General features: G+C 45.8%; 1 protein-coding gene across 2 annotated transcripts in view; it reads right to left on the bottom strand.

The window, feature by feature from the left end:
* LOC106809922 (probable assembly chaperone of rpl4) overlaps positions 1-15543 on the bottom strand; it is a 98170-nt gene that overhangs the window by 62151 nt on the left and 20476 nt on the right. The gene's annotated exons all lie outside the window — the stretch shown is intronic.

Raw genomic sequence — 15543 nt, 5'->3', positions numbered from 1 at the left:
TCGAATGCCGCAAATCATACGCGGAATCGAATTTTCGATGCCATAAAATTGCGCTGCGGAGAGCAAACTACGACCGGCTCGCTACAGACGAACGCCACAATTCATCGATAGACGTTCCTGCGAAATCGGAAAGCTAAGCCTGGGTAAAATCTTATAGTATTTCGATCAAATTTACTGAAGTAAGAATGGCTGTATTGGAGCGGTCGATCCGCTTTTCCTCTCGAAAACTAAAGTACTCGGCGGCCCTTTGTAATCTCCAATAATATGCTCCGCTTTCAACTTGTGTCCTTTAACCCTTTAATATATTTAATGGATATTAATTTTCTCGCAGTATTCCTTCATCTTCTCATCTCGAGAGAAGTGAATGGTGACCAGATTCCGACGCCATAAAACTCAGGGGAATTAGAATAAGGAGGGCACCGGCATATAATTGAAGAACGGTAATCCATTAGAAACGTTTGATGCGTAGACACAGAATAGCAGCGAGCGGACGTGAGCGCATATCTTTGACACTAATCGCATAAATAGACACTAGTATTTACGCATACTATAATGCAGTCGCCACAGTTGTGGCGAACACCGATACTATTCCTTGTGGTGATCGCAGAATAAATGTCTGCATCATAGGTGAAACCAGTACTTCAACACCTACAGCAAGCTATAGCTATCTCACTCCGTCCTCATCTATCACCCACTCGTCACGAAACACCATGCGATAAGGCGCGGCCTTTCATCCCAAATTCCCATGGATCACCTACACATAACATTTGCTAGTCGGTCAGGCATCCAGAACCAGACGGACTACCAGTTCAACAACACTGAATGACCACTGGTCATTCTTACCTAACACCGATTTTCCTGTCATCAACATACATATCTTTTAACAAACCATCTCAGGTATATAGTAAATATAGACCCCGGTCACTCCAACATTCCCCCACTCTTTCACCTACAAACTCATTTAGATTCCTACTAACCACCGACAGTCAATGAATATAAAACAAATCCTCGAGTCGTGTCCAACAGCCTGTATGCAAATATTTGCAAAGATATATGCGAATAGAAATGGCAAATATCTCCCACTGCTCTTCTCGCAGTTATCGATCTTGCTGCGCGCCCTGATTAGCATGCACGTTTCCTCTGCCTCCCTCCCCAGCACTGTCTGAAGCCAGCCCGCGCGTCTATTTTCCTCCAGACAGTATATACGTTGCATGCGCGTGGATTCTCCCTGCGACTGCTTCCCCTGGGAGGACGAGTCATGCAAGAAAAACACTAGCCGCCTCTTCAGTGTTTCGGGCAGACAAGGGAAAGCGCACATCGCCGCATTTCACTTCGGCGTTATTATTCTTTGCATTCGCTGCGCGGGGAAAGGCAAAATGCTCAGCAGTGTCAAGCGTTAATGGAATGGCAAGCAGGGGTTACTGTTTACTAGAAGAAAGGCAGGAGGAAGAGTAGGAGAAAAGAGAGGGAGAGAGAGAGAGACAGAGAGCGGGGGATATAAAGAGACCGAGAAATGCGAGAATAAAGCGAGATAGAGGGGGAGCGGGGAAAAGATACCGAGCGTAGGTGTTATATTGTATAGGACCTGTTTCTTCGTTGCCTGCTGCCGCCTCCACAGCACCATTACATCGTAGCTCAACCCTTCTGAGATATATGCATCCCCCCTACACTATACATAGACACCGGTCATACGGGAACGTAATTTAAGCCAGGTCGCACTATAGGATCAGCTGATCGCGAAGTCACTAACATGAGTCCACTATCGCTGCCTAATTTGTTTGCTAAGGTATTCGCCCTGTCACTACGCTAGTAGTGACTTGAAGGTCACACCCACCCGACATCGTATATTAAGGACAGTGCTTCAAGTGGCCGAAGAGTCTCTTTATGTCCATTCTCTCTCAACGAGACTGCTGCTCATGAGCGGGAATCTAACGACCACTCGGGATTTCAGGTCGTGACCTATCTTTTAGCAATGTCTGGGGCAGATCAATCAGAATGACTCGGCCTGCTATACACCACAAACGCCGCCAGCCGAAGTAGCAGCAGACGTGCACGCCGCGACATTACGTCATTACGCGTTTACCACGGTCATCATTTCTCGCAAGACGAGAGTTGCGAGTGCGAACGCGCGCCACGTGAAGTCCATGCTGAGGATTCAAAGCTATGCTGTATATAAAATTAATCGTTGCTACTCGCAGATGGACAGATTAATAAGGAATCATATTAGAGAAATGGTTATGTCAGTGCTGATGCTCACTCGGCAGGTCCCGCTCCTTATGTTAGCATGTTTGGTTCAGTGTATTCTAACAGAGACGACGATTTATTAAACGGGGCTAGAGTGAGCGCAACGTGTCCATGCGAATATCAATAATTTATGAAAGCCTGTTTAGCAGTCGATCACACTCACTTCTCGAAACTTTAAAACATTGACAATTTAATCGAAATTTAGCGATGCGCACGTGGAAGTTGAAAAGGGCGCCGTATGTCGAAATTGAACCGCAGAGATGTAAATAATTTATCAAGCTCGGTTGTGCGCCTTCATTGACAGATTGATTTTTAGAGACGAATTCATGCAGTTTCAACAGTAGCAGCTGCAACCAAGCACGCAGGGGTCTGTACTCGCACTAAGCAAGACATAGGTTGAAGAATGAGCGATTGTATTGATCGCCAACTACGTTTATATTAACAGAAAAGTGGAACTGTAACCATATTTGTTAGAAACTCGGAAATTACCAATAACTAGAAAACATCACGAAGACCTTTTTTTTATTTGCATGAAGCTTTCCTGGGTGCGCACATATATACATACATATCAAGAGCTCATAATAGAGAGTCTCTAGATAATCTCTAGTATGAGCTCTTGATACATATACAGCCTGGTTGCAAGCACGCAGAGACGCACCGATGTACACATACATGCACGCACGCACGCACGCACGCACGCACGCACGCACGCATCACACACGTGCACACACAGACGAACAAGTTACGTGCAACTATTAAATATAATTTCGATAGCAGAATATGGATTTCGCAAAAGCAATTTCCACGCATCAAAGAGGTTGCTGCCACTATCTTTCAACTTCATTTGCATGTCCTTGTCCGAGCCTAAGAACGCGACAAATGATTTTAATTTCAATTTTTTTTTCTCCTTTAACGGCGAACATCTATGGAAAAACCACGCGCATTTTACGCAAGTCAGCAACGAGTTAGCCTAGCAACGTTCTGTGGAAGCCGTCGTTTTTTAGCAATCTTCGAAGCCAATATTGCCGCAGGAAACTTTACATGAATTTTTAATGATGGTAACGTTCTCAAATCATGTCTTAAAAGAGGAAGATAGGATATGCAGAATCTCCGACGGCTATCCAATGAAATAGCAGTTAAAACGACAGGATTCAACCCAAGCAATTAATAAAACATGCCCCCCAAGGTTTGATGCCGCACAGCGTTAGGTGCCATTCTCTACCCGCTTTGCCCATAAATCCGTGCAGCTTCGCAGTTTGCAAGTTGCAACGAGTCGCAAAAATATCACATCTGATCCGATCAGCTGTCGCCGTGGCAGTCGCTAAGTTTCCACTATACGAGCACGCAGAAGCTTGTTTGGCTTATAAATTCTTGCACGAAAACACCTTAATGCTAGCAGCGCTATATGACATCATCCAATATTCTACTCTGCTGCAGAGTGGATCAATGTTTTCAGACATTACATTTCCTCGCTGGAAAGAAATAAACATATCTATACCCTCGCCATGAAAAGACCGACAGAAAGGCAGGCCATCGTCTGGCACTAGGCACCGTCAGGGGGAGCGAGAGAGAGAGGATTCGCGCGTGGCACTAGCTGTACACGACACACGCGCCGCTAATTATTTCACGTAGATCCCGCCCGGAGAAAAGTAAAGTAACGTCTGCTACGCTTGCCCGCCGCCCGAATGTACGTCACCGCCCGCACCACGGTGTCACCGCGCCCGACACCACCGCGTCACCGCGCCACACCACCGTGTCACCGCGCCCGACACCACCGTGTCACCGCGCCAGACACCACCGCGTCACCGCGCCACACCAACCGGTCACCGCGCCCGACACCACCGTGTCACACCACCGTGTCACACCACCGTGTCACCGCGCCCGACACCACCGTGTCACACCACCGTGTCACCGCGCAGCGTATTCCCCGGCCGTGGCTTGCAAATTCACGACTCGGTGAATATATATATATATATATATATAACCCCTAATCGCAACGAGAAACTTCCAGCGCGTTTCGAATCGGCCCGTAAAAGCCTGTGGCCGCTGTTTGTTCTCAAGTGAGTGTTTTCAATACTGCAGTTGACGTTGACACGTGCCATTGCAGATGTTGGCTAAACTCTCGCAGTGTCGGGGTGCATGCTCTCATACGCACTCTGCTGCCCGCCTGCCGTTGACAACCAGCACTAAAAACATTGCCCCCAAAATCGCAGCGGACTGCGATGTGAATTATCGAATCATCTCCCAGCGCCACCTAAGATGCTGATACGCAGCTGTGGTGGTGATAGTTGTGGTAATTGCGGTGGCGGTGGTGACAGCAGCAGCAACAGGAACAGCAGTAGCAGCAGCAGTAGTAGCAGCAGCAATAGCAGCAGCAGTAGCAGCAGCTGCAGCAGCAGCAGCAGCAGTATAGCAGCAGCAGCAGCAGCAGCAGCAGCAGCAGCAGCACCAGCAGTATAGCAGCAGCTGCAGCAGCAGCAGCAGTAGCAGCAGCAGTATAGTAGTATATAGTAGTAGTAGCACCAGCAACAGCAGTTGCAGCAGTAATAGCAACAGTGGCGGTGATCGTCATCGTCATCGTCATCATCGTCATCGTCATCGTCATCATCGTCATCGTCATCGTCATCCTCGTCGTAGTACGCCAACTAGTACTAGTAATAGGTTTGAACAATTCCATCACAATGACTCGTGGGGGCTTAAGCATTGCAAAACTGTATCGCATGCAAAACACAAGCTTGGCTTCATCTCGCCGCGCGGAGCCCAACCGACTGTACCTCTTCGGAAATTATATATTGGATTGGCAAGCTGCCCTCTGCGGCCTGCCGCGACGCACGCGAGACAGACAGCGCTCGATTCTGTGAGGAGTTGCAAGCAGCACACTTGACTGCTCTCCACCACCAGCAATCAAATGAACCCAAATTATTGCTTCCCCCAATCAATACATCTGACGGTTAGAAATTTTACACCAAGCTGGCAACAAATAGAATAACGATGGAGAGCACGTGTGAAGTTGCGTTTAAGGGTGTACTGGAGATCGAATTCGTTAACTGGAGAGGTGAACGTCCTGCGAAAAGGGAGAAGACGGGAGACGCGCGGATAGGTGGCATGAGACGCAGGGAGAGGGTGGCGAAGAAAAAGAAGTGATAATCAAATGTGTCACTGCTTTGCAGTCCATTTCCCAAGACCCGGCATTATAAACACAGTATTCGCCGAGCATGGAGATCCACTACAAAACGCTGACAAAAGAGAATTCATCCAATATTTTCTTTTACATTTTGCGGATAGAGTGCCAGTCGTGTGAGCTCGCGGAGTAGGCAGTTAGCGTACACTTTAGCGGCGCGGCTAAACACTGTATGAACCGGCTATTTAACCACACAAGATCAATGAATTCTGCTGAGGGATAATTATGGCGACAGCATTGATGTTTTAACAACAGACTTTCAGCCTAAAAGGTGACAGCTATGAAATATGCGCTAAACATCTTCGTGATGACGTCACGTGCATGGCATGCGCGGATCACAGCCAAATGAACGGCGAATCCTGCACACAACATTGAAACGGGAAATCCTCGAGTCCCTACCTGATTTAACGTGATTCATAGTCTGAATGGTTATGTACGGACTGCAATTAGCAAATATGTTAATTAACTAATATTATATTAGTTAATTAACATATTTGCTAATTACTACTACTCTATTAATTACTACTATACTACTAAAGTAATTACTACTCTATCATTCGGCCTATATTATATAGGCCGAATGATAGACCATTCACTAGTACGACGTAATTACGCTACGGTATTACCTTCTGAATATAGTGCAATTCTGAGTAAGTGTCGCGTTACATATGCAATACTGATATGATGGCGACAACAGAAAGGCTTGCGAGTGCTCAACCGCAGTTAACTTCAGATGATAAAGTATCAAGTGATTATATGACATAAGTAAATATACTCTCATGCAGATCAGGGTGACATATCAATACAAACTTGCCACAATTTTCTTCTTAACCGCAATTACTTTTGCAACGCGTGCGGCACTTTAACCTGTATTGAGTATCTACACACTTTTGAGTCTCTCAAAAGACGGCCGCAACTACCGACTATCGAATACTTATATATTCACATGCCATTATCTCTCCTACTCAAGCATGGCTTGACGTAGACAATCAAAGACTTATCAGAAAGCGCGTATGGCTTCTGATTTTAAGAAGACAGCAGGTTCCAACATTTCTCACAACAAGCGACAGCGTGGGGCTGGCTTCATAAAATGAATTTTCCTGTTAATCACACTCCTCTATATAATCATAGGCATATATAAGCAATATATTTATAGTTTTAAATAACGTTTTAAAAGCTACTAATAATAATCTTAAAGTGAGTACTTAATTCTTACGTGATTGTACCATGCATATATGAACGTCAACATGTAATGGCGGTGAGAAAGAATCACACCTGCCTTTAAATATAAAATCCATTAATCTCACGGGTAGAGTTAACGAGTATCTTGCACGTATCGCAAATATATCCTAAGACGCCGGCAGTGATAAATTATATTCCACTGGGATCGGCTCTTGGGCCATAAGATTTCATTGAATTTTCTCTCTCAAGACAACGCAGATGACTAAGACTGCCACTAAATACAACGTTATTGATAGACATGATGCAAAGCTTGACTAATCACGTTTGCAACACGTAATTTTTACATGCACTTGTTTCTGCACTTGTAAAGGAGATACAGGCCATTCTGCTAACACAGCAACATACACTATTAGCAAAGCTTCAGCTAATTCTCAAACAGATACCACAACGTAAGTACGGTAATACCAGTACCCATCGTGCACGTACTATACAGGGAACACATTCACACAAGTTCACTCGAAGGGATATTATAGACGTGCTGTAACCGACATTAGGTGCCTAGCACCCTGATCAACGGCAGAAGGAAAATACTTGTAAATGTACTGCACAGAACACAAACTCAAAAAACGTAGGTGAATGAGGTAGGGGGCTTAATAGGGTTAATGACGCATCAGAATTAATGAACGTTAGTTAAATATGCAATCAGGATCTTTGAAAACCACGCCATTTACTACTGTAGCACATGCACACGCACACGCACACGCACGAACACACACGCACACCTACGCGCGCACACCACACGCACACACGCACGCACGCACGTGCGCACACGCACACACGCACACACACACACACACACACACACACACACACACACACACACACACACACACACACACACACACGCACACACACGAACATCATGTGTGCGCGCGGGGGGATGGTTAATCCGAATTTGTCACTGCGACGAGGTTTTGAGCGTCGTAGCGAATGACATAGTTACTGAGACCGCGTGGAGCTGGGAGCGTCCCTAAGGCTTCAGTCTGGACCACGATGTGTCATTCCTCACACGCTCGACAATGAATTTTTCCAGCATACGAGATCAATGCCGGCGGCGTCCGCGAATAATGGCGACAAATCACATTTCACAAGAGCACGCTTCGCTGCTGAACATCCACTTATGGTGCCGGTCAATACGAACTAAAACCTCGCCTATCGCAATCATCATTTTCATCATCGCTGCCGTCGTCGTCGTCGTCGTCGTCGTCGTCGTCGTCGTCGTCGTCACCGTCATCATCATCATCATCATCATCAGCAGCAGCAGCATTTTCTTCTTTGTCGTCGTTCGTCTACTCCTCCTTCTCCTTCTCCCCCTCCTCCTCACCACAATCATTATCATCATCATCGTCATCATCATCATTATTATTATTATTATTATTATTATTATTATTATTATTATTAACAACAACAACAACAACAACATCATCATCATCATCAATCATCATCATCACAATCATCATCGTTATCACCCTCATCCACATCTTCGCTGGCACTTAGCCCGCTCTCTTACAGCGTCGGAAATGCTTGCCGGTCAGCAGAACATCGCGTGTCGCCATATTTGCCGGCGCCGCGTGCATTGATGACTATAGACACGGTGGAAGTTGTAATCGTGTATGTACTTCAATACATCCCTAGAGATGCTGTCGGTATAACGCCATGGGTGAATTTCTCACTAAACAGGGCTTGAGAGTGTACCTGATCAATTGACCACCATGTGGAGCAGCCTATGCTCGTGTATGATTCAGTAATGTCGGTGGTCAGTATTGGATGAACACGTTCGCATACAGTCGCAGCAACACGCAGTCTACCATGCGCATTTCCTCCATTCCGACATGGTGGTGCTGTTTCACCAAGCACCCTATATATTCGTATATGCGGTCTTAAATATTAGATGACACGCAGGGCTACCATACATAGCCGAGGGCTTTCAATTTGAGCGCAATTTATATTTTGGCTTGTTGTCCGAGTGTTTTCATCAACATTTAAGTATACATAATATATACACGCTGGAGAAGTTAAGATGCGAAGTTACCGCAAGAAAATATTAAAACTAATATTTTCATAAGAATGATGTGTACGCTCCTGGCACGTCTGTTGACACAATTTGGTCACATGCCAATTTCATAACATAAATTTCTACACACGACAGCCTGCTATGTTCACAATCGATCTGCATGTGGGGGGAAGGGAATGGGAGCGAGCAGCGTAATTCACAGATACCACAGACGAAATTTCTGAAATTTGTCAGATGCTAAACGAGCTAGGAAACCCAATTGCTTTCGAACATTTTCCGGCATAGCCTGACGTTTTCCATTAGGCCATTCTGTAGTTCAACTCGATTCGAATTTACATCTGAAACAAAGTACAGACCACTGCACTCAGAGAACTCCAATTGAAGTCAGGAAAGTTGCTGCTTCTTCGTCGCGGGGTGTGTTTTCTTGAAGCCGACGCTTCTAAACAAGCGACTGGGATGAAGCTGTTTTTACTGCGTGGCATCTTACGTGTATATAGAGGTAGGTGGCTGGTCAACTAACTAATTGAAACAGTCGCATCGCGCTGTACGATTCACCAGCGCCCGACCTTTCAATCAGCCAATAATACCAAGAATTCCTCCTTAAAGGGAAGAACGGCAGCATGAGGGCGAATGATATTGGTGCTCGTATGTGGTCGAGGGTTGAGGCCGGGGAATGCTACTATTCACCCACGTGAGAGTACTCAACTATTAGTTACATCGATGAATCTTCTACAACGTGGGCAGAGCGATTTCTCGAATCTCGTGAGAGAAAAAAACATCTATACAATCACTGGCAAACTTCTCCTGGATGTTCTAGTATTCATTACAGATAAACAGAAATCAAGTTAATCTAGTCATTAATAAAGGCAGTGACAGGTGCCAACGCGCAGGGGTAGCAGTGTGCGTTTCTATTTCAAATAATAAAACTCCACATTGGACTCTACTCGTGCATGAAAGATTGCAGGAGTTCGTACAAGCAAGCCGCTAACACGACCTATACCTGCGGCAAGCACCAGTGCAGAGATCACCTTATCCGAAAAACGTTTCCATTGAATTATTTACAACTAGTTACCGTGCACTACATCTGATTAACAATTTAATCCTAGACAAGTGCTTGGCCTAGTAATTACGATGCGCGACATTTTAACGCTACCCTTTGCTTGCGTCGATTCAGAGATATGAAGTTGGCGCACATGAAAGAATGATGGCCTCTTACTATACTTAAACTACTAAATTATAGTTATATCATATTCGCAAAGAAATACAAGCATGATCTCTAGTGATTCACATGCATTAATGCTGTTGCAATGCAGTGTATACACTTATCGATAACACGTTCTATTAACGTATCCAGGCTTCAACATTTTCAAGCGCTGCCCTTGCATGAGGTTCTGCCTATATGTGGATAGCACTATATATGCTCTGTCATATGTCCGGGGAGAGAATGGTTCCATATAGGTAGAGTTAGCTCAACTGGTGGGCAAACATAAGGGATTGAAGAGGAGCTAGTAGTAGGAACTACACATAGATGTTGACAGTTTTATACTAATGTTAAATCGAATGTTGGTCTTATATTAGCAATCTGTATTATTGAGATTCCTTTCGGCTACATTAGTTCAAACTTGACAACATCCGCTAGACAGCCATGTCCTCCAGTATTTCGTAATTTGCGCGTTGACGTCATAGGTTTTAATGTTTGAAAATTAACCTCGTTGTTCAGAATAGCTCACCGAGAGTGAATGCAGAGGCGAAATAAAAAAAAGAGAAAAAATACTAACCTACGGCTCACGGCAGCTCAGTGTTTGTAGCCGAGTGGGCACGTGATGTATGAACGTTTACTGGGCGGTTGGTCTGAACACAGAGAATCACTAGTTCACGGATATTTACGCGAGTTTCTGATTAAAGCATTATATGAAGTTAAATATGAGGTGATTCCGTGTTGTGAAAGGCTTTGAATGCAACCTTCTAACTATCTTCACATGTAAATTTGAAGGTAACTTGACAAGTAGGAAAGTGACTTTATACTTTATACCACTACTTATTACGCGAAATGAAAACGCGCGCGAGCAGTGCTGATGTGTTTGGCAGCTACACCGGCCCAATATATAGCTTTGGATTGCGTTGGGATTGTTGCATTGTAGGGGTTGGCATTATAGCATGACATAAACGCCGTTTTTACATTTGCCGATGATTTTTTTTACAATTTCTTTTTTAATGCTGTCATTCCGCACAGTTCAAGGTATTAAGACGGCTTATACGGAGAAAGACTTTTTTATTGTTACATCAGTAACGCGTGAGACATCTTTACCTCTAATACCTGAGTAAAACGCCAGCGTATTTTAGCATCCCGCTGCAGTATAACTACGGCAGGTGGTTTACGCAGCAGAATAACTGCAATCTGCCGTATAGTGGCAGCACCTGCAAGCACAGGTACCGCCTCGCCGAGCCTTAGTGTAAGCACATGTCGACTCTCGTGCCCACGCCTGACTGTTTCGCCTATTCATATGCATGAGACAACAGGTCGTCTATACCGTTGCTAACTCCCTGCTGAGTAAAGCCTGTCTGGTTCGTTTCGTTATTTCTCGGTATGATGGCGGTGGTCGACTCGTGGGACTGGATGCATGCATAAGACCATCTCGTCGTGTTACCGATCGCTACTATTTTGCAATAGTGCATGAAAGCCTTAATCCGCCATCCACCCACTGCTCGTAGCGTAGAAACACATCGCACGACGCGAGAATTACGTATTGGCAGAGGAACTATATACATTGGCGTTGTGTTTTGCGCTGTAAAAATCACCCGATGTGATCATATAGCAATTACACATGCGGGGATAAAAGATTAGGGCATGTGAGGTCATGCTAACTGCACACGCTGACACAAAACTGAGAGGAAGAGAGGTGGTTTTATATATCGTGCTGCGAAGCTATTAACCGATATATCTCTTGGATATCACGTTGTGATAAACACCACTCGCTCACAATTTATATAATAAAACTATCAATAACAGTATATGAATGCTCTAGATTGTTGCCCCAAATTACCAGACTGTATAAAATACATCTAGGTACCGAAAATATGATATTTTGTTAAATAGATATTGGGCCCGGGAAGACTGTGCTTATTATGCACATCTAAATAGCAGATATCATGCAGTGAGTATAAATAGGCAAGCGACTACAGCACATATACTAAGACACTTTGCCTTGAATGTTTGGCTGCATCCTAACAACATTGAGGTTTTACATGGACATCACGCGACGTGTCTATGTGCGACAACGTAACCTCGCACTCAAATTAATAAGCACGTAACCTAAAACTTGTTTTCGGTTGCACACTGTTTCGTGTAGGCACAGAACGTATACTCACATGTTCAATTTCCACAAAACGCATTCATCAAAATCAGTCTCTACCTGACGTGATATGTGGCATTTCATTTTTCCCCTCTGTCTGAGCCAGAGTATACTGGTTATTAATTAACGTAAAACAAAACCGAGAATAGACTGGCATCTCCACGATGCAACGAAACAAAATATCCTGCTAGCATAATAAACATCGCGGAACAAAAATTATCAATCATAGACAGTAATATCACTGCCAAAACAAATAGTGCAATCGCGGTCGGTCGATTTCATTTCGTTCTAGCTCTTAATCTGGTCGGTCGGTATAGACAGCCACACTCACATGTAGTACGATAACATCAAGAGCCCACAATAGAAATGACTTCTATTATGGATTATTGATAACATTAAATATTGAACACATTTACGTACATTCTAATTAGAGTGCGACACGGTCAAGTAATAATACAATGCTTGGCTGCCATCTCTTTGAGGTGTGAATAAATTATCATAAATTACGAATGCTTGCAGTAACTTATCTAACCACGGGGTTATAACTATACGCAAGCAAATTTAACGCGATTTTTTTCATCACTGCTGATTAATATAGATGACCCACATGGATTACATACAAAACACTAGCAGGCTATGCGAAATCGATCAGTGTTGCATACATAAGCATGTTCAATTAATATTATTCACAGCTGGAAATTTCGATTAAGATTACTGTGTGTAGTGGCATAGTGGGGGAGGGGGACGATTTTCGCACATGATTATATGTTTCCAAATGTCGGATTAAAATCGTAATCGGTAAAACAATTTCAATTCTCAGAATTCTCCGCCAGCATAAATGTAGTAATCTTGAAAGATATTGATAAAGACGCCGGTCATAATTGTACATGCATGCTATAACACAGCTCTAGCCATGTTTGTACAAACTAAGAAATCCGGTTTATCGTTACGCGCTCGCTAGAATAACCAAGAAACTTGGTACGCACAGTCACTCGTTCCCAGTAGGCCTCCATTGAAGAAGTCTTATGTTTGTACATGTGATTGCACTTTGCGCCGAAGAGATAGGTTTCATTTAGCTAAAGGCAGCGAGCACAGGAGTTATCGCTGAAAGGATGAGGCTAAAAGACGAGTAAAACCATGCAGCAGGCCAGACGAAACTGGGCGCTGTGTGCTCGATCACGTGGCCTGATTCTTTGCAGACTGTTTTCGCAGGCATTTTCTCGGCGCGCGCAAGTAATGATTTGCTCCCCGTGTGCGGTACAAATGACAAATGCTCTACAAGTGTCCACCGGCCAACCCCTGCCCGATGCTGACAGCTCACAGCGTGGCTTCACGCAATATTAACAGCATATTTGCGAACGTTTCGGTGACTCACATTCATTATGTTGACTAGTTGAGGCCAATGTCGTACGCGGTTACGCCGAATATATTTGCGATAATAACTGTAAATGAGGCCTGTAACATATTCAGGATGGCTTCGTAATGGCTATCATGAAAATTGGCGGGGCATCATTCCCCGCACCGTAATATGTCTAGGCTATACAGCTTCACGTGCGTGGGCGTATACTGCATGTACAACAGTTACTCTATCCACACTCGCGTAGCAATCAATCTGGTACTGGGCGGAACGTAGAGAGGCGCATATGCGAAGGTGTTACAGAATAGATGCACCGAGGTTGCCGGAAACATGCGGTCCACTGCAGTATCTTCGATATTAGCATATATATATTCCGGACAGTTTCAACGCTGGCGGGTATGAATCAACATCTCCCACGGTTCGATCTGCCCGGTATATGCTTACGCCACTGACATTCGGCAGTATTGCAAGCAAGCGGCAGCAACTGCGCCCCGTCGGAGCTAATTCTCTGACCTCAATTCAGTGCATCATCTTTAATACAGATAGACGCTCGCGAAGACAAATTAATGCGATAAATCGACGCTGGCCTTTTAACGAGGTCGCTGATAGTGGTCTATATTAGATAGCGAAGCGCCTGAGTGCCAAAAATGGCATCAATTCGCAACAGTGGGTACTGGGCAGTGTTGATGCTTATCACAAGGCAATGGAAATTGACTTTGCCCGCGCGACCTCGGACACTGAAGGCATGCACGCTTCTACTGAGATCTGATTCGTTCAAGGTCCTTACGAAAATTGTGAAGCAGTTGTAAAAGAAACTTTTTTCTTCAACGTTCACGATTTCAAAGTGACTGTGGGTGGCTGCGACTAGATGCTTTGTCACGGCAGCTCAATGATAAACAGCACACACAGTCTTCACGAATTGAAAAGCACGCTCGCGCTGTTTGCGCAGTGGTCAGTTACCTTGCACATCCCCCCATCGCGTGTTCTATTAGGTTACATCATTTTGTGCAATACCGCGAAGAATGGGAATGCTAGCGAGCTCCGATGTTCACGTAATAGTCATGATCGACGGTGACAAATTTAATACTCGCTTTTTGATATGCAATGCAAGGTCGACGTTTAATGAGATTGAACTGCACTCATAGCATACCTAACATACATGGACTCCCCACTTCAAGTCAAAATGTATTAAGGAAAATTATAATTGCATTCTGCGATAATAAATTTATATAATATTCTCCCCCATTCGCAGGTGGTAGGATGACATAAAAGCCAAGATGCAAAGACAACAGGTGGCGCTGTTGTTGCTGATCATCTGCTGCGCGTCGCAGCGGCTCTCGGCGGCGCCGCACAGCTGCCCCCTGGCGGGCGTCAAGTCGGCAGCGTGTTGGTGCGCGAACACGAACCCGCTGACGATTCACTGCGAGAACAGCGACCTGGCATCGATCGCCAGCGCGCTGCACAACGTCGACGAGTTCATTACGAAGCTCGTTGTGCGCTTCAACGTGATGGCGCACCTCACGACCAAGCCGTTCGCGCACCTCAAGGTCAAGGAGCTGCACGTCGTCGGCAACGACGTCGCGACGATCGACGCCAAGGCGTTCGCCGCCTCCGCCGACTACCTCCTCGAGCTGCACCTGCGCGAGAACGCGCTCGAGCAGGTGCCGACGGCGGCGCTCGCCGGACTCAACTCGCTGCGTGTGCTCGACCTTGGACACAACCGGCTGAAGGTTGTGCCGAGCGGTGCGTTCGGCCGCCTGCCGGCGCTCACCGAGCTGCGGCTCAACTCGAACGCGCTGGAGCGCCTCGAGCCGAACGCGTTCGCGGGCCTTGCCGCGCTGCGCAAGCTCGACGCACGCAACAACGGCCTGCGCAATGTGACGGACGGCGCGCTCGCGGGCCTCGGCGCGCTGCGGGAGCTGCACCTCGCGCACAACTACGTGCACTTCATCACTGCGCGCGCTTTCGCCGGCCTGCGCCGCCTCGACCAGCTCAACCTCGCCTACAATCGCATTGCGGCGATCGAGGGCGGGGCGCTGGCAGACCTCGACAACCTGACAATCCTTTATCTGCACAGCAACAAGCTGACGGCCGTGCCGACGACGGCGCTCGACTCGCGCACGCTGCAGTATCTCGTGCTCGGCGCCAACGA

Source organism: Priapulus caudatus, unplaced genomic scaffold (assembly GCF_000485595.1).
Source record: "Priapulus caudatus unplaced genomic scaffold, Priapulus_caudatus-5.0.1 Scaffold15, whole genome shotgun sequence".
NCBI lineage: Eukaryota > Metazoa > Priapulida > Priapulimorpha > Priapulimorphida > Priapulidae > Priapulus > Priapulus caudatus.
This window is presented reverse-complemented; position numbering and strand designations above follow the sequence as displayed.